The 21,400-nt window shown below is 38.9% G+C and overlaps 2 protein-coding genes across 4 annotated transcripts in view; one reads left to right on the forward strand and one right to left on the reverse strand.

The window, feature by feature from the left end:
* Window positions 1-21,400, reverse strand: part of LOC144975946 (uncharacterized) — a 551,710-nt gene that overhangs the window by 373,758 nt on the left and 156,552 nt on the right. The gene's annotated exons all lie outside the window — the stretch shown is intronic.
* Window positions 1-21,400, forward strand: part of LOC144975942 (testin-like) — a 125,501-nt gene that overhangs the window by 12,310 nt on the left and 91,791 nt on the right. The window contains exons 2-3 of one of the 3 annotated variants that reach the window (XM_078920160.1): window positions 3,454-3,541; window positions 10,853-10,944. The gene's annotated coding sequence lies outside the window, so the exon portion shown is untranslated. Of the gene's footprint in view, window positions 1-3,453; window positions 3,542-10,849; window positions 10,945-21,400 lie in introns of all 3 variants that reach the window. The other 2 variants (XM_078920161.1, XM_078920158.1) reach the window with 2 other exon arrangements.

A 21,400-nucleotide genomic window follows, 5' to 3' on the forward strand; every position in this document is an offset into this window, starting at 1 on the left:
CACACACACACACACATATATATATATATATATATATATATATATATATATATATATATATATATTCATATATGGGAATCATACTATGGACATAATATGCCGATTGACGACGTGGAGATCGCAGAAACATGTGTTTCGGCCATAAATAAGTGACTCCATTTATATTTTATATTAGCTCTAACCAACATTTTCGAGCACTCTCGTACATACAAGTACCCACCAACACTCATATATATATATATATATATATATATATATATATATATATATATATATATATTATATCAAGAGAGAGAGAGAGAGAGAGAGAGAGAGAGAGAGAGGGAGAGAGATCTATTTCTCTTTTTGTCTGTCCCATCTATCATCCTATCTTCCCCTCTCTATTTCCTTCTCTCTCTCTCTCTCGCTCTCTCTCTCTCTCTCTCTCTCTCTTTCTCTCTCTTTCTCTCTCTCATTCACTCAATATAATATGTATTTTTGAGAGATGATTTTCTGATAATCCTTACAAACCGCGTTACTCGTTAACTCGCTGCCACGAGCCCGTTAAAACGCCACTATGCTCACGCTCATATTATTATCATACTGTCCTCTCAAATCAGAGAGAAGATCAGACCGATATCTGTAGTTTGGACTGTTGTTACTCTGCCAAAAAACATTTTCCATCATTTTGGCTGGAAAACGTATAATTTGTCGATCGACTAAAATGAGCCTCAATCCACCCCCCCCCCCTTCACCCACACACCCCCAAAAAATCAACCCTGAGACTTCTTTGAATTTTCAAGTTTAAGAATTTATGACAAGTTGATGACCATTTTAATCGATCGATAATACGCTTCAACAGTCATGACGTCACTTCCCTCGTAATGACGCATGATAACTTAGTAACTGGCTCTAAACTATCGGAACAATGGCGGACGCCCTTATGAAATATTTCTCCGACGAGCATAAAAGTGTATCCAGAGGAGAAAAACATTATAAATCTGATCATGTTTTGACTTTTATACATTTTCATCACAAGACATATGAAAAGTTCTAGCCAGAATGAAGAAAAAAGTACCGATTTTCTTTGTTTAGAACCACGATGGCCGCCGTTGCTGAGCAACGTGACATCAGACTATTGAAAACAATTGCGGTATAAAGTTCTGGCCAAAATGAAAAAAAAAAAGATTTTTTGTTAGAATATTTTATGACAAAGTAGATAGTCTGTAGTCTGTAGCCCGTAGATAGTCTGCTCCAAAAACCTCGATTTCACATTCACTTATTCCACGCTCTCTTATCTGGGAGTTATCATCTACGTTTGCTTATCTATTTACCTGCTACGTCATCAGTTAATGAGTAATACGTAGGTTTTGGGTGGATGCCGAGGTGAAGAAGAGGACGATTTGGGGTTGGTCTTGGAAACAGAAAAGACTTATACCTATTTTTTAAAAATAGATGTATGTATTACTGCCGTGTTCTGGAAAAAAAAAACATATTTGAAAATTTGGCCAGAAAACTCGTCCTTCAAATATCGATCGATTTAAATGAGAGAGAGAGAGTTCACATTTGTTGTATGAAGATTATAATGTTACGTTATCCGCTCAAAGCTATAAGCAAATTCATGTATACCCGGAGATTTTTCGGCTTCTGTATCGTTAAACGGGATGTGGTAATCGAGTGCTACCATTTGGACAGGACGCCTACTTATCGACAGGTAATTTTCATCTAATCTAAATAGACCCAGCTACTCAGCTGCCAGCTAGTCAACTACTTTTTAGTCAAAGTAGAAAAAAATCCGTTTATTAGTGACTGAACCGATCCTACTGACTTACAAGACATACACAGTATTTTCTACCGCCTGTCTTGATGTTCATTCATGTATTAATATGACTATCCCATTTTCTTCCTTTTTACTGGCGCTGATATGACCTTAAAAGTGTTGCAAGCGCCGTAAAACTCTTAAAAACAAACAAACAATATTAATAGTTTTATTGTCTTTATAATTGGCTGAAGAAGGGTATTGAGCCCGAAATGTTCCGTAAACTGTTCTATTTCGAAGCTGTTATATCGATTTTGGTTCGTTATTTTTTATATCCTCGTCCATGCACCAATTTTTGCTATGCGCTTAGTTTTAAAAAATCCTACAACATCCGCCAGCCGTATAGATAGAACGAAGATGACTTAGGCCTTTGTTATTGTTTTTTATCATCTAACCAGACTATATAAATGTTCATGGTTACACATAGTATTGTGTGTTGGTCTGTTATACCTCCGGAAGGCAATGTTGTGAGATTATTGGCCTAGCGCATACTATCTATATAATGTACCAACACATGAGACTATGTTTAACCTGAAACGTTTATAGTATCTGATTGATGTAATTTAGTGAGAACTAATAATTCAAATGGCTGTCTAAAAACAAAAATACAAAGCTGAGTGACGTCAACTTCGTTCCTTCTATACTTTTCTGCCGTTTGACTCGATGTTAAAAATGTATTTATGGTTTTTATTTTTTCTATTGTTGGCTGTAAAAGGGCTTGAACCTGAAACGTTCAGTGTTTGGTATTTTTGTTCTTTTAAAGAAGCTGTTACATTATTATTTTTCGTTTATTATTTTTTACATCCTCATCCATGCAGAGTGAGCATCTCATCTTCACCAATTGATGCTATGCGTTTAATTCATGGTCTGATTGATACGATTCAGTGAGAATTTATTAAAATGGCTGTCTAAAAAACGATAAGGAAGAGCGAGCTGAGGGACGTCATTTTGGATCCATCTATATGACTCATATTAATTAGTCGTCGACGAGCTAACTCTTTCTGGATCCATCTCATATGCCAATTAATTTAGCGTTTATTCACGGTCTGATGGACGTATTTGGATCATTATTATGGGCTCAAATAACATTAGCGAGACGAGCTGAGGGACGTCATTTTGGATCCATCTATATGACTATATTAATTAGTCGTCGACGAGCTGAGGGACGTCATTTTGGATCCATCTATATGACTCATATTAATTAGTCGTCGACGAGCTGAGGGACGTCATTTTGGATCCATCTATATGACTCATATTAATTAGTCGTCGACGAGCTGAGGGACGTCATTTTGGATCCATCTATATGACTCATATTAATTAGTCGTCGAAACTGGGGGAGTGATTTCCAAGCTGAACTTCAACAACAATAAATAAACGAAGTCGCCAAGAAGTGGTGGAGTGGCGAGGTCTTCTCAGATTGATTGCGGTTAAAACTTGGCCCACGCCAGCCATGTTGTTTAAAATTGGCTCGCGTTCGGCGTGAGCGTGAGCGTGAGCGGCGCATTATTATCACTAAATAAATGCCTAGCTGTACTCACTCGACCTTTAATAGTTTTGGCAATGGGGAAAACCAGCAGGAAGTTTGGTTTGGATTTGTAGTTTTTTTTTTATTATTATTATAATTCTTCTCTGTATTAATCGCTTATCATTGCCAGACTGTGGTTTTTGATGTGAGGCGCTGAAGGCTGTTGGCAAATTATGAGCTATCAATGACACTTTCATGTGATTAACTTCGTTTCCAAGGTAATTCTTGGGGTTTTATTGAGGATAACCAAGGGGGTTTGTAGTTTGTTCCTTTCGTTTTCTTTAACTTTCTTCTTGCTTGTGCTGCTAAAATTATTCGGTATGGTTTTATTTTACTGCTTATAAAAATAGAGCTTTTATATAGAAAAATATCCACTAAAATGTGCTCAAAGCGCTTTACAAAGGGTCCCTGAACAACAGCAAAACGTAACACGTCGGACGAGACATGACGTATGTTAGGCGATATTATAGTTTTTGCCGACAGAGACATGTACTCATTTTACACCTGGGTACAGTGAGAGAGTGTGAGTAAAATGCCTTTTCCAAGGACTCAACTATGCGCCAACCATAGGGATAAGAGGATAGCCAAGGGGGTTTGTTCCTTTCGTTTTCTTTAACTTTCTTCTTGTGCTGCTAAAATTATTCGGTCCTGTTTTATTTTACTGCTTAAGGAAAAAATAGAAAAAAGCAAACATTTTATATATCTCATGCGTTGTACAGAATAGCTAATTTTCGATTATGTTAAAATCTTAAAACAATCAGTTTATATCAGATAATCTTAAACTTGAGCTTTTATATAGCGCAATATCCACCAAACGTGTTCAAAGCGCTTTACAAGGGGTCCTTGATCAACATCAACACGTAACCTGAAGAACGAGACATGACGCCTGTTAGGCGATATTACAATTTTTTTCGGAAAGAGACAACGCTGTTAACGGCCAGGTACTCATTTTACACCTGAGTACGGTGAGTAAAAGCAACACAGATTTCATGCGCACCGCAGAGGATCGCGATTCGTGGAGACAGCTGACCGAGCACAAGCCACGATGGATGATGATGACGGTGAGTAAACGTGAGTACAGAGACTTTTCCAAGGACTCAACTATGCGCCGAGCGAGGCTCGAACCCAGGACATTCCGATCCGAAAGCGAGTGTCATACTACTAGACCGCATAGCCGCACGCGATAGATGACCATAAACATGATGATGACCTTAGAGACAAGAAGAAGACACGGTTTTTTCAATCGAATTATACATAATTGTAAGCCATTGAATATTGTTGCGTGTTTATATTATTTGTTAATCAAGTTCTTTTCCTCACTAAGACAAACACACACAAACACACACACACACACACACACACACACGCACATGCTCTCTCTCTCTCTCTCTCTCTCTCTCTCTCTCTCGCTCTTATATATATATATATATATATATATATATATATATATATATATATATATGTGTGTGTGTGTGTGTGTGTGTGTGTGTGTAAATTACAAAAAACAAAAACCATGAATTAATAGTCCTGAACTTTTTTTGATAAAAGGAGCTGTTTATAAAATATTTCAAGTACAATTATTATCATCTTTTACAATATTATTATTGTTTCGAGCATTCGGTCTCATCTTTTACTTCCTGATGGGAGCGAATGCTCGAAACAATAATATTATATTATAACCATCATGCATTTCTATTTATTTTCTTTTACCATATGCCCCCGTCTGGTTAATGCTACTGCTCTCTTGGTGCAAACGGTTAGATCTGTAGGATGTTATTTTTTTCCTTGGTTTGATCTGCGGGATGTTATTATTCTCTTGGTGCAAACAGTTAAGTCTACATGATGTTGCTTCTTTCTTGGTGCAACCAGTTAAGTCTACATGATGTTGCTTCTTTCTTGGTGCAACCAGTTAAGTCTACATGATGTTGCTTCTTTCTTGGTGCAACCAGTTAAGTCTACATGATGTTGCTTCTTTCTTGGTGCAACCAGTTAAGTCTACATGATGTTGCTTCTTTCTTGGTGCAACCAGTTAAGTCTACATGATGTTGCTTCTTTCTTGGTGCAACCAGTTAAGTCTACATGATGTTGCTTCTTTCTTGGTGCAACCAGTTAAGTCTACAAGATGTTGCTTCTTTCTTGGTGCAAACAGTTAAGTCTACGTGATGTTGCTTCTTTCTTGGTGCAAACCAGTTAAGTCTTAAAGATGTTGCTTCTTTCTGGTGCAAACAGTTACGTCTACATGATGTTGCTTCTTTCTTGGTGCAAACAGTTCGGTCTACATGATGTTGCTTCTTTCTTGGTGCAACCAGTTAAGTCTACATGATGTTGCTTCTTTTTTGGTGCAAACAGTTAAGTCGACATGATGTTGCTTCTTTCTTGGTGCAAACAGTTAAGTCTACACGATGTTGCCTCTTTCTTGTGTAAACAGTTAAGTCTACACGATGTTGCTTCTTTCTTGGTGCAAACAGTTCGGTCTACATGATGTTGCTTCTTTCTTGGTGCAAACAGTTCGGTCTACATGGTGTTGCTTCTTTCTTGGTGCAACCAGTTAAGTCTACATGATGTTGCTTTTTTCTTGGTGCAAACAGTTCGGTCTACATGATGTTGCTTCTTTCTTGGTGCAAACAGTTAAGTCTACATGATGTTGCTTCTTTCTTGGTGCAAACAGTTAAGTCTACATGATGTTGTTTCTTTCTTGGTGCAAACGGTTCGGTCTACATGATGTTGCTTCTTTCTTGGTGCAAACCGTTAAATCTACATGATGTTGCTTCTTTCTTGGTGCAAACAGTTAAGTCTACACGATGTTGCCTCTTTCTTGTGTAAACAGTTAAGTCTACACGATGTTGCTTCTTTCTTGGTGCAAACAGTTCGGTCTACATGATGTTGCTTCTTTCTTGGTGCAACCAGTTAAGTCTACATGATGTTGCTTCTTTCTTGGTGCAAACAGTTAAGTCTAAACGATGTTGCCTCTTTCTTGTGTAAACAGTTAAGTCTACATGATGTTGCTTCTTTCCTGGTGTAAACAGTTAAGTCTACATGATGTTGCTTCTTTCTTGGTGCAAACAGTTAAGTCTACATGATGTTGCTTCTTTCTTGGTGCAACCAGTTAAGTCTACATGATGTTGCTTCTTTCTTGGTGCAAACAGTTAAGTCTACATGATGTTGCTTCTTTCTTGGTGCAACCAGTTAAGTCTACATGATGTTGCTTTTTTCTTGGTGCAAACAGTTCGGTCTACATGATGTTGCTTCTTTCTTGGTGCAAACAGTTAAGTCTACATGATGTTGCTTCTTTCTTGGTGCAACCAGTTAAGTCTACATGATGTTGTTTCTTTCTTGGTGCAAACAGTTCGGTCTACATGATGTTGTTTCTTTCTTGGTGCAAACAGTTAAGTCTACATGTTGTAACCGCTCTCTTGGTGAAAAAAAATGGTTAGGTCCCACGTTTGAGAGTTTTGTTGTTTTGTGTTTTTTCTCCAAGATGAGGGTCAGTCAAGTTGATCAATATTTGAAGGACGAGTTTTCTGCCCATTTTGTTTAGATAGGTGTTTTTCCATAGTATAACAGTTAACTGGTTAAAATAACCATTTTAACCAATCTATACTTGAAGAATAAGTTATCTGTACACATTTTTTTAAAAAATGTGTTTTATTTTTCCATAGTATCTACTGCAGTATTAGTGGTTTTCAGTATGCCAAATGTTCTACTAATATCCTCAAAGCTCATAATATTAATCCAAGATATTCTGTTGGTATTCAATCTTCGACCCTTTTCCACTTTGTTTGTGTTTGTGTGTGTGTGTGTGTGTGTGTGTGTGTGTGTGCAAATCAAATAAAATGATTAAATAGATAGATAGATATAGATACTCGTAGATAGATAGATAGATGGATGGATGGATGGATGGATAGATAGATAGATGGATAGAAGGATAGATAGATAAATAGATAGAAGATAGATAGTTAGATAGATAAATTGATTGATTGATTGATTGATTGATTGATAGGGGAGGGAGGGTAAGGGTATGCTAATGAGGGATGAGAAGAGAGAGATCGAGAGAGAGAGAGAGAGAGAGAGAGAGAGACAGAGAGAGAGAGACAGAGAGAGAGAGAGAGAGTTGGTTAGAGAAAGAGGGTGAGAGTGAGAGATACAGAAATAGAAAGAATGGGAGAGAGACCGAGAGAATGAGAAAAACTACGAATAGATAATTTAGGATAATTATGTAAGATATAGTTTAATAACTGGATGGGGCAAGTGTGAAGGGCGAATTTGGTTTAGAGGTTGATGGGCGGACAATGTCACGTGATTGATGCCCACTTAACTCATTATTTGTCATTATTTGTTATTGGATCTTTGAAGACTACCACAACAAAGGCATCGGAACGAATCTACCAAACATAATTAACCATGAACTCGACAGTGTACTCACCACGATATGGAGCAATTTGGGGCTATTTATAGACGCCCTCGTATGGGTCATTCTGCAAGAGCTAACTAAGATTGGATTTCAAGTGGGCATATGTGCAATGTGCTGTTACTATTTTTAGTGTCAATGGGTTAGATACTGTGTTATTGATACTGTGTGTATGAAAGTGTGAGTCAAAGACCCTCGCATATCAAGGTCTTGGGTAAAGAAAAGATCTTGTCTCTATGTTGCATACTTCAGCTGTCAGCCAATTCTTTACGGGCTCATTGTTGTAGTGGAAATCTAAAATTATGACGTCAAATATTTTACATAACTACAATGTTAAACTAGGCCCATAAGTGCGTTCGGATGTCAGATCTGTATATATGTACACGTCGATGCAAAAGGTATCCATACATCTATATCTTTAATTATATTATTTAACATTATTGTACAACAGCTCTTGATGTCGTTTTCCGGGATCTTTGAGAACGATTTCTCAGCCTCTTGTCCTCCTTCGGCCGTGATGGTTCTTCTAGTGCTGTTATATCGCTTTTGTATGTGTGTGTGGCCAAAGTAGATATTTCAATTTCTTGGGTTTAAAAAAAATTGTTCTCAATAATTCCGGGCGCAGGTTGAGAATATTGCAAACTCCCTCGTTGGTATTTTTTTGTTGTTGTTGTGATTCCAACTTATTCTACCCTTGCGTCGAAAATTCCACATTTCAAATGCAGATCTAAAACCTTACTTACAATACTTGTCTTTATTGATTGAGTGGCTGTGAATCTTATTTTTTAAACAGTACATAAATGGCACATAACAAGCGAATTGTACTGTATGATGTGGAAAAATGGTTCTATCTGTATGGCCTGCTGGGGGAATAAATGGACCACTGTAACAAAAATTGAGCTTTTATATAGCGCAATATCCACTAAATGTGCTCAAAGCGCTTTACAACGGGTCCCTCGTCAACAGCAACATTTAACATGTAGGACGGGACACAACGCCTATTAGGCGATATTACATTTTTTTGCTGTCAACGGCCAGGTACTCATTTTACACCTGAGTACGGTGAGAGAATGTGAGTAAAGAGTCTTTTCCAAGGACTCAACTATGCGCCGTGCGCGAGGCTCGAACCCAGGACCTTCCGATCCGAAAGCGAGTGTCATACCACGAGACCACATAGCCGCACTGTAAAGTGCATTTAGCATGATGAATACGTGAAAATGCTCTATATTATTAGGGACTATACTGATGTCTAATCACCTCAACTGATGAAGTTGATCCTGGGCACGAAGTCGATTATTTTTTCCGACCTCCCTGTCAACTTGGCAGTGATTGGGTAGCTGGCTCTGTTTGATCTGACAGAGAGTGGTTTGCGATAGAACAGCGTCCTATATAGAGTGTAACAAGCAAGTGTGACCCATCGTCTCAAAACGGTATTATGTCGGGATGAACCAGATGTTGAAAGGTCAATTTTAAGTTTCAATGGTCAAGAAATTTCAGTAGTTTAACAATCTATAATATTTCTTCAATAATACATACATAGACTCAACCCAAGTCTGATGTTTTTGGTCATAGATTCTATTTTCAGCACTTTGATCATCCCGACTTAATACCGTTTTGAGGAGGCGGGTCACAAATTGTCTTTCACGTCTTGGAACCGGGACAAACTCTACAGTCCAAATGGCTTTGCAGGATTACTTTAATAATATACTATTATTTTTTATCATGATCGTCAACGACAAAAGTACCGACGTGCTCGATAAAGTGCGGTTGGTGTTTTGACTTTTCCCATATTATATTCAAATCTCAAAACTTCAAAGTTTGTCTGAAATGATAATCGTATCGTTTAAGAGATAATAGCTTCTAAAAACCTTTTAATGCGCTGTGTAACTTTTATGCATAGATAAATTGAGCTTTTATATAGCGCAATATCCACTAAATGTGCTCAAAGCGCTTTACAAGGGGTCCCTGGTCAACAGCAACATTTAACATGTAGGACGGGACATGACGCCTATTAGGCGATATTACAATTTTTCGGACAAAGACAACGCTGTTAACGGCCAGGTACTCATTTCACACCTGAGTACGATGAGAGAATGTGAGTAAAGAGTCTTTTCCAAGGACTCAACTATGCGCCGAGCGCGAGGCTCGAACCCAGGACCTTCCGATCCGAAAGCGAGTGTCATACCACAAGACCACATAGCCGCATAGATACAATATTATATCCAATGGGACGAAGTGGCCGAGTGGTTAAGGCATTGCAGTGTGACCCGGAAGGACCCGGATTCGAGCCCCGCTTTAGGCACTTTCGTTTTTTTTATTGAGCAAGATTATTAACCCGGAATTTGCTCACTTGGACAACATGGGTGATTCCTGTTGACTTCAGACATCTTGTTTGATGAGTAATCTATACTCCTTCGTGGAATGGCTAGGCGATGATATCTTATGATGTCATGGCGGAAAAGGCATAATTTAAAAAATATATAGATAGTATTCAATGTCAATTAATTGATAAAAAGCTTTATTTTGACATCGATGCAAGAGACGTGCCCTTATAATTTGTAGGTCTGATAGCCCAAGTCCTTTTGGGCTCATTGTTGTTGAAATGGAAATCTAAAATAATGACGCAAAATATTGTCCATTACAACAGTGTTAAACCAGGCCCATGGTCTGATAGCCCAAGTCCTTTTGGACTCATTGTTGTAATGGACATAAGAAATCGAAAATAATGACGCAAAATATTGTCCATTACAACAATGTTAATATAGACCCATAAGTGGGTTCGAATGCCAGAACTGTATATATCTATATGTACACGCCGATGCAAAAAAATTTATATATGTGACCTCTCGACTCAAAACGGTATTAAGTAGGGATGATTAAGATGCTGAAAATCAAATTTGTAGCCAGAAATATCAGACTTGCGTTGAGTTTGTATGTTTTATTGAGGAGAATGAATAATATTTTAGATTTCTTAATTCCAATAATTCATAGTTTTAACCAGTTTAGCTATAATTTGACATTTTAGCATCTGGTTCGTTCCGACATAATACGGTTTTAAAACGATGGGTCACATATCTATATCTTTAATTATATTATTTAATATTATTTTTCTCCCCAGCAGATCGCCATTGAGTGACCACATCAAGATGTCCAGTCTGCCTGATGTGGCAAGTTGTAGTCAGCCTCCGTCTGTAAGTAAATGATTCCTACCATGTCAAATATTTGACCCTTCGCCTCAAAACGGTATTAAGTCGGGTTGGTTAAGATGTTGAAAATTGAGTTTATAGCCAGGAATATCAGACGTGTTGAGTTTGTATGTTTTATTGAGTTGGATGGATACCATATTTCAGGGTGCTAATCATCATCATCATTGCCTTTTTCACCCTGGGTCAGGGTATAGGCCACAGACAAACAGTTTCCATCCTTTTCTATCCTGAGCCAACTTTTTTTTATCTCATTCCAGGTCTTACCACTTCTCTGTATATCAGCTTCTTTAATTCTTCTCCATGTTCCTCGTGGTCTTCCCCTTGATCTTCTGCCCTGAGGGTTCCAGTCCAATACTTTCTTTGTTATAGTTGAGTCATTCTTTCTAAGCGTGTGTCCAATCCACCTCCATCGTCTTCTTCCTATATCCTCTCCCACTGGTTTCTGCTGTGTTCTTTTCCATACTTCTTCATTTTTTATTCTATCCATCCATTTTATTCTGAGTAGCTTACGCATGCACCTGTTTACGAAAATCTGTACCCTCCTTATACATGCCTGTGATGCGTTCCAAGTTTCACATCCATACAGTAGGACAGACTTCACGTTTGAGTTGAAAAGTCTTAGCTTTAGTTGAAGGGAGATATCTTTAGTTCTCCAAACTCTGTTCAAAGATGTGAATGCAGCCTGTGCCTTTCCTATTCGTGCTTTCACCTCTGCTTCCGTGCCTCCATCCTTGTCAATTATACTTCCGAGATAGCAGAAAGTGCCTATATCTTCGAGTTCCTGATCTTTTACTTTGATCTGCTCCCTTTGACGCCTACCTATCCTCAAGACCTTTGACTTTGCAGGGTGAATTCTTAGACCAATTGATTCCGAGAGGCTGTTTATAATTGTGGTTTTTGCTTGCATCTGGTCCTGGGTGTGGGACAAAAGAGCCAGATCATCTGCAAAATCCAGATCATCCAACTGTGTCCAGGGGGTCCACTGTACCCCATTTCTTCTCCCTTTGGAGGTTTCCTTCATTAGCCAATCAATGGCAAGGATGAACAGGAATGGTGAGAGCAAGCATCCCTGCTTGACACCAGTCTTAATTTCAAAGCTGTCAGTAAGCTGATCTTCATGTACAACCCTGCAACTTGATCCTTCATACATTTCCTTAATGAGGTTTACTATCTTTTCAGGGAGTCCATAATGTGCCAGAATTTTCCACAATGTTGCTCTGTCAATACTGTCGAAAGCCTTCTCGTAATCCAGAAAGTTGACAATAAGAGGAGAGTTCCATTCTATAGACTGTTCTACTATGACTCACAGAGAGGCAATCTGGTCGGTGGTTGAACGGTTTTTCCGAAAACCTGCCTGTTCGTCCCGCAGTTAAGCATCTGTTGCATTCTTAATTCTCTCTAAAATAATACGGTTGAAAACCTTTCCTGGGATAGAAAGAAGAGTGATGCCTCGATAATTATTACAATTACCGAGGTCCCCTTTCTTTGGAAGCTTGATAAGATGTCCTTCCTTCCAATCCTTTGGGAATATCCCGTCATTCCAGATTCTCTCAAATAGTGGGTGCAGGGCCTCAGCATTTCTTTCCGCATCAACTTTTAGAGCCTCCGGTGGAATCTGGTCTGGTCCAGCAGCTTTCCCCCTTTTCATCTTGTTAATGGCACCCACAATCTCTGCTATCGATGGTGGATCACAGCTAATTGGTAGCTCATTCCTTGCAGGCAAAATTTCTGGCTGGTTGTCTGGTGGTGGTCTGTTCAGAAGGCAGTTGAAATGTTCCCTCCATCGTTCAGATTGAGCCTCTTTTCCAAAAATAGTTTTCCCATCTTTGTCTTTGACTGGTACCTCTGGTTTCCCATATTTTCCAGCAAGTGTCTTGGTAGTTTGATAAAGGATCCTCATGTGTCCTCCAGTCGCTGCTGCTTCTGCTTTCTCTGCAAGTCTGTTCATGAATGCTTCCTTGTCTTTCTTCACAAATCTTTTGACTTCCTTAGCTATGGATCGATACTGCTCTTGTGCATCCAGTCTTGAAGCCCTTGTTCGGCTTGCATTCACTTGTTCCTTCCTTGTTCTCCTCTTTTCAATAAGGTCCAAGGTGGTTGGACTTATCCATTCTTTATGTTCCGATTTCTTTACCCCCAATACCTCGTGGCAAGTTGTTATGTAGACTTCCTTGATCTTTGCCCAATGTGACTCTACATCTATGTCCTCCTCGAGCTCAGTAAGAGGTTGGAATCTATTACTCAATTGTAGTTTGAATTCCTCATTCTTTTCCCCATCAAGTGCATTCACCTCGAATTTTCTTCTTGTATGTGATCTGGCCCCGTGTTTTCTGAGTCGGAGCTTAAGCTTTGCCAATAGCAGGTGGTGGTCTGATCCAACATCTGCCCCTCTCCGTACTGTCACATCTTCCAATGAACGTCTGAATCTACGAGAGATACAAAAATGATCAATCTGATTCTCTGTCACACCATCTGGTGAGACCCAAGTTGCTTTGTGGATCCTCTTATGGGGAACACTGATCCTCCAATCACCAAACTGTTGAATGCACAGAAATTTGCAAATCTCTCTCCATTATCATTCATTTCTCCCATGCCATGACGTCCCATGATACCTTCATAGCCTACGTTATCCTGTCCCACTTTTGCATTAGCATCTCCCATCAATATGTTGATGTCTTTCCTTGGCAACTTGTCAATGACTTGTTGTAGCAGACCATAAAATGTATCTTTGTCCTCATCTGTTGCATCATTTGTTGGGGCATAGATCTGTACAATGTTCATGCTGATCTTCTTACTCCGTGTTGTAAAGGACGCCATGATGATCCTTTCTCCGCATTGTTCCCATCCTCTCAGTGACTTCTGGGCAAACTTGCTTAGAATTATTCCTACTCCCTGTGTATGAATCCCGTCCCCTCTCCCTGAATATAAAATCTTCTCCCCAGACTTGAGGTGTTTCTGTCCGGATTGTATCCAGTGGGTTTCGCTTACTCCAAGTATATGCAGCCTGTATCTTCTCATCTCAGTCACAACTTGAGAGCTTTTTCCTGCTTCATACATGGTGCGAACGTTCCACGACGCAATTCGAAGCTGCTTGTTTGGCGAAGACGTCATCGGGTCAGCAGAGTCCTTTCGGCTTTGTCTGTTGTCCTTCATAAATTCTGTAATTCCAGAAACTCTTCGGTCGCCCAAGCTAAAAAAAGGATTTAGTTTGTCTGTCTGTGTTTCTGTAACGGTTTGAGTTTAACGGAAAGGGGTGTTAACCCTTTGCCAACCCCCAACCTGGAGGACCAGGTGACTCAAAGATGGGGGAATCACACACCATTAGTCGCCTTTTACGACACGCTGGCTTGGCGTTGGGCTATTCTTGACCCTCTCAGTTGAGGGACCCCGGACACCACACGGGGAGGGGTGCTACTGCCAACAATGTATATTTTGACCAGTTTTAACATTTAATTCGGCTTTCAGGCATCTGGTTCGTTCCGACATAATACCGTTTTGAGACGATGGGTCACATATGTTGGAGTAAATCAGATAAATGAATATGAGTTAGAGTCAAAATGATCAGAATTTTGGTCCGTCTTTGTAACCAATTAACTGCCGTACTCAAGAAAGACAAGTCAGGGTATTGAAAAATGGCTTCCAAGTATAATAATAATAATAATATAATAATAATAATAATAATAATAATAATAATAATAATAATAATAATAATAATAATAATAATAATAATAAATAATAAATAATAATAATGATAACAATAATGATAATAATAATAATAATAATAATAATAATAATAATAATAATAATAATAAAAGAAGAAGAAGAAGAAGAAGAAGAAGAAGAAGAAGAAGAAGAAGAAGAAGAAGAAGAAGAAGAAGAAGAAGAAGAAGAAGAAGAGGAGGAGGAGGAGGAGGAGTCGAGAAGAGAGGAGAGAAGAAGAAGAAAGAAGAAGAAGAAGAAGAAGAAAGAAGAAGAAGAAGAAGAAGAAGAAGAAGAAGAAGAAGAAGAAGAGAAGAAGAAGAAGAAGAAGGAGAAAGAAGAGAAGAAGAAGAAGAAGAAGAAGAAGAAGAAAAGAAGAAGAAGAAGAGAAGAAGAAGAAGAAGAAGAAGAAAGAAGAAGAAGAAGAAGAAAGAAGAAGAAAAGAAGAAGAAGAGGAGAAGAAGGAAAGAAAGAGAAGAAGAAGAAGAAGAAAAAGAAGAAGAAAGAAAGAAGAAGAAGAGAAGAAAGAAGAAGAAGAAGAAGAAGAAAAAAGAAGAAGAAGAATGAGAAGAAGGAGAAGAAGAAGAATGCAAAGGAATACTTCCTTACAGCATCAACTTCTAAAACTTTGAAAACAGTCTGGGTACGGGTTTAGAGTCTATCTTCCAACAACTATCACGCTTAACAAGCTAAATTCACGCCATATTTAAGGACTTTTCCCCCATTGGAATGAGTGATTAATTATTATCTCAGCTGATCAACTATAAACCAAGAGTTTACATACCTGAGTGGAATTAGACATAGCGGTAAGTCTGTGAGGCATAATGACCTCAGCAATAATAAACATATTGCTGCTGGAGCTCCAATCAAGCTCCGGTCATGTAAGAGTACCGGGGGTGGGGCGGGGGGGGGGGGAGGAGGGGGTGAGCAAAAGTTTGGAAATTGTTACCTACGACACTAAAACGGTAGCACGTCATGGTGGTTTGGGTGCTGTAAATCGAAGAAGAAGAAGAAGAAGAAGAAGAAGAAGAAGAAGAAGAAGAAGAAGAAGAAGAAGAAGAAGAAGAAGAAGAAGAAGAAGAAGAAGAAGAAGAAAGAAGAGAGAAGAAGAAGAGAAGGAGGAGGAAGAGGAGCAGGAGGAGGAGGAGGAGGAGGAGGAGGAAGAGGAGGAGGAGGAGGAGGAGAATGAGAAGAAGAGAAAGATGAAGAAGAAGAAGAAGAAGAAGAAGAAGAAGAAGAAGAAGAAGAAGAAGAAGAAGAAGAAGAAGAAGAAGAAGAAGAAGAAGAAGAAGAAGAAGAAGAAGAAGAAGAAGAAGAAGAAGAAGAAGAAGAAGAAGAAGAAGAAGAAGAAGAAGAAGAAGAAGAAGAAGATATATCATTTATTTGTCTCCCCGACCTCTCTCCCCAATCCCACTCCCTCCCTCCCACGACAGTGAATGACTAATTATTCCAGAATTTGTTTATAATTGCCCTTTTACTTAACAGCAAACATAATCTCCCTCAAAGATTCAAAATCTGATAAAATAATAATAATAATAATAATACATGACATAAAAAAATGGATATGCATCTGATGGACAGAGCGAAGTGGAATACCCTGTATTTATCATTATCACAAACGTACCTTTTCAGCATCTTATCAGCATCTGTTCCTGCTGTGTTTTGTAAAGTCAGGTCATGTTTACCCCCCAGAAATATAAACTATTTACTCGTTCATCAAAACACCATTCAACCATTAATCTGCTCTCAGAGGGTATGAATGAGTGTTCAGTGTCTGGACTCTCTCTCTTATGACATAAATTCAGGGCCCGTATGTTCAAAGAATACGTAAATATTTTACACATTGTTTTAACCACACTTGGGGGTCCCGATAGCTCAGTTGGTAGTGCACTCGCTTCATACGCAAAGGAACCGAGATAGATCCCCGGTGCAGGAGAGTTGTTTTTTTTTTTGGAGACCCCTGCCCACCCAGCAGTAAATGGGTAACTGAGTCTGTTAAATTTGATGGAAAGTACTTTGCAATAGACTAGCGTCCTATCCAAAGGATAACAAGCAATTGATATTGTCCGTTTCACATTATAGAAACTGGGATAAACTCCAGCTTCATGGGCTGAATGGCTCTGAATGACTACTTCAATTACACTTGATATACGAGCAGGTACCTGATTCGTCAACAAAATTAGAAAATAAGCTAACACCTCAATCTCAATCTTATCCATTCCACCTAACAAAAATGGCAGACTTCAGTGTGGGAGAAAACTGGAGAGAAATATGGAACAGGGAAACACCAAGAGGAGGAAACATCATAAAAGATCCTACTAAAAGAATGCCTGCATTCCACAACACCAGGAAATACTGGGTTTCTTCAAATGGACTCTTAACTGGACATGGCAGAACTGCATCGGATTAATATGTATATATGGGAACTTGGGAACAGTGATTGATACCCGTCGGAAATGTCAGGTAGCCCCAGAGACCAGCGATCACATCGTTCTCCACTGTCCAGTAACTTAACTTGAAGGTGGCATGGGACCGTCCTTAGGGCGGAGGAAGCCTTTCGAAGCTGGGTCGACGAAACGAATTTGGAGGTGTAGCCATACGCTGCTACTACTACTACCACTACTACTACTACTACTACTACTACTACTACTACTACTACTACTACTACTACTACTACTACTACTACTACTACTACTGCTGAAGCTCAGAGCAGCTGATAGTTATAATTTTGTGACCGTTCATATTATGAACCTGGAGTTTGACATTGAAATTTGAGCGTCACTTATAGAAAAAACGAAGATGACGTCACTCAGGTTTTTTTTTTTTTTTGCCATCCATGTTTATGAGTAATTCTCACTAAACTGTATTAACCAGACTATAAATGTTCATAGTTACACATAGGTTTTTGTGTTGATTCATTACATTTCCGGATGGCAATGTTGTGAGCTTCTTAGTCAAGCGCTTACTATCTATACAATTTGGGGAACGGCAAAGGTGGCCAAGTGGTTAAGGCATTTTGACCTAAGAGGTTCGGGTTCGAGCCTCGCATCGGTGTACTTTCAGTTTTATTTCCTTGGGCAAGATTAGTAACCCCTTATTTGCTCACTTTGTACAAAATATATATTATTTTTGTTAACGAAAATTAAAAATATAAAAGCGAAACAAATTCGAATAATAAAAAAAACCCATTAAGCATAAGAATTACAACCGAGAAAAAAAATGTTGAGGTGGGGGGGGGGAAGATAGATAGATAGATAGATAGATAGATAGATAGATAGATAGATAGATAGATAGATAGATAGATAGATAGATAGATAGATAGATAGAGAGAGAGAGAGAGAGAGAGAGAGAGAGAGAGAGAGAGAGAGAGAAAGAGAGACCTTTTCTTCTGATTCTGTCGAACGTGCTTGTTGACTCTGAATTGTGCAATGTGCAGTCTTACCTGATTTACGTGACTGAGACATTTTGTTTACGTTAATTGGAAGACATGTTGTCTACATTTGTCAAAGTAGGCCATCCTCGAACTTCAAACATTTGGCACGGGGTGAAGTGTCGACGGGCGGTGTAAGTACAAGTATCAAATATAATAATGAAATATAAAAGCAAAACAAAAGCGAATCTAGTAAATTAATCATAAGAATATCAACCTAGAAAAATAATAAGCTAAGGGAGGGGGGTGAGAGAGAGAGAGAGAGAGAGAGAGAGAGAGAGAGAGAGAGAGAGAGAGAGAGAGAGAGAGAGAGAGAGAGAGAGAAAAGAGTAAAAGTGAGACCTTTTAACTAATTATGTCGAAATTGCATGCCGTCCCTGAATCATGCAATGCGATATTCAGCGCTGTTGAACTCATACATATCAAAATAATTTACGTGATTGAGACATTTTGTTTACGTTAATTGAAAGACATGTTGTCTACATTTGTCAAAGTAGGCCATCCTCGAACTTCAAACATTTAGGATGGGGTGAAGTGTCGACGGGTGGTGGAAGTATGTAGAAGTATCAGATATATTATTATAAGGTAATATAGATAAATACCTTTACGTTTTAAAACCCATGTTTTCACTACTACTGGGGAGATCTAGTAATAAGAGAAAAAAACTTAAAGATACAAAACAACATTTTAAAAAGAACATGTTGGCTTTTGACCTTTTAACATTAGACAGTAATTGGTTACAGGAACTATGTTTACATACAGTTGAAATACCAAAATTATTATCATTATTGCTTCTTTTTTTGTAAAGGGGAGAGAAAAGAAGGAGGGAGAGGCTGGCCTTTTCCTTTTTGTGTTATTGTGTATTTAGAAGGTTTATGCGTCTTTATCTCCCCCTTTCGCCTCCTCTTCCTCCGAAATACCACCACCACCACCATATTTACCATCATCATCATCACCACCACCACCATCATCATCATCATCATCATCATCATCATCATCATTATCCTCATCATCATCATCATCATCATCATCATCATCATCATCATCACCATCATCATCATCACCATCATCCTCATCATCATCATCATCATCATCATCATCATCATCAATATCACAATCATTTTTCAGCCACAAATATCATCATATTTATGTATAGTCAAATATAAACCAAGCCTAATTTTGTTTTATATCTATAAATGATAGGTGAGATCACGCACGTTAGGTTATATTATAAGAAGAAACATATATTATAATTCTTTTTAAAACACCAGGTACATACCACTTTAACCACAGATGTCAGGAAACAGCTCTTGAAGATTTTCTGTATTCTCTCAATTTTAATCACGTGCGCATGTTTGCGAATCAAATACAAAGCACAGAGGTTGTAACATTTCGTGTAAATCAGTAATTGGTGGTGACACATCGTTCCAAACTTTTTTTTAAATTAAAAAAATTGAGCTTTTACATCGCGCAATATCCACTAACCGTGCTCAAAGCGATTGATAAGGGGTTCCTGACCAACAGCAACATTTAACATGACGCCTGTCAGGCGATATTACAATTTTTTCGGACAGAGACAACGCTTTTAACGGCCAGGTACTTTTTTTTACATCTGCGTACGGTGAGAGAGTAAAGAGCCTTCTCCGAGGACTCAACTATGCGCCGAGCGAGGCTCGAACCCAGACAACCTTCCGATGCAAAAGCGAGTGTCATAGGACAAGACCACATAGCCGCACGATTTACTTATTGCGATTGAAAATGTGTAAAATCGCCAAATTTCACGTATTTGGCAACACAAACATCTTGTAGACAAGACCTGGAATGAAGTCGAGACATTGTTTTCAACATATCTAGTACAAGCGTGAGTGGGGGGGGGGGGGGTTAACTCGGTAAAGATAATAGACTTCAACAGGCATGACGTTAGTTCCCTCGTAATGACGCATGGTAACTTAGTAACTGGCTCTAAACTATCGGAACAATGGCGGTGCCCTTATGAAATATTTCTCCCACGAGCATAAAAGCGTATCCAGAGGAGATAAACATTATAAATATGATCATGTTTTGACTTTTATACATTCTGATCACATGACATATGAACAATTCTAGCTAGCATGAAGAATAAAAAGTACCCATTTTCTTTGTTTAGAACCAGGCTGCTCACCGTTGCTGGGCGACGTGACATCAGACTAGTGAATCCAATTATACAAAAGCAAAAAAAACAGGATACAGAACTGTGGCTACACCCGTCTCTTCCAGTGTAAAACAACATAAAAACAAAACTTTCAGACTGAAGCCACATGGAAATAGTAATGAAAGAGATAATTAGATACAGTCATCACGGTTCTATTTCACCCGTGTATTATCTTTTGTTTAACCCTTTAACAGCGACTCGACAAGGAATTTATTTCTTTTAACCCAGATTTTCTCAGAACTTACTACCCATACTCATGACCAACAACAGACCTGTTAGTACCTTATAGAGCAATAATAAAATAAATAAATTAAAAAAAATCCCTTTATTCATCCCATAGGGGAAATTTTTCTCTAGGGTCTATTCCAAGGGAAGACTGGAATAACCCAGCCGTCAGCCGCAGTGCAGAGCCGCAAATTGAGCTAGGGCGAGGTGACTTGCTCAAGGCCACACAGCGCAGAAGCGGGTGATCGAACTCGGTACCTTCCGGGTACGAAGCAAAGACCGTACCGCTGAGCCACACTGCCCCATAATAATGATGGTAGTCGGACTTCGTCATTGTGGAGTCGTTGCGCGGCTATGTGTTCTTTTGGTATGACACTCGCTTTCGGATCGGAAGGTCCTGGGTTCGAGCCTCGCTCGGCGCATAGTTCAGTCCTTGGAAAAGGAAGGCTCTTTACTCACATTCTCTCACTGTACTCAGGTGTAAAAATGCGTTAACAGTATTGTCCTGTCGGAAAAAAACTGTAATATCGCCTAACAGGCGTCATGTCTCGGTCTACGTGTTATGTGTTGCTGTTGGTCAGGGGCCATTTGTAAAGCGCTTTGAGCACATTTAGTGGATATTGCGCTATATAAAAGCTCACGTATAATTTTTGTCCTGTTGCTTTAATATTTTGTGTTATAACTCTCACTTTCGGACCTGTAGACCGGCTGGTTCTAGTTCCGATGTGGGGTGTTTCTTTTGCCAAGATGAGAGTCATTTAAATCGATCGATATTTAAAGACGAGTTTTCTGGCCTAATTTTCAAATATTATGGGGTTTTTTTTCCCCGGAATACGGTAGTATAAACAAGGGGTGGATCAGTAGGTGAAAAAAGGAAGATGCTCTCCCTTTACTCTGTGATTATCATCCAAATCCCCA

This window comes from Berghia stephanieae, chromosome 6 (assembly GCF_034508935.2).
Source record: "Berghia stephanieae isolate SIO BIC M18660-M18661 chromosome 6, UCSD_Bste_1.3, whole genome shotgun sequence".
Lineage (NCBI taxonomy): Eukaryota > Metazoa > Mollusca > Gastropoda > Nudibranchia > Aeolidiidae > Berghia > Berghia stephanieae.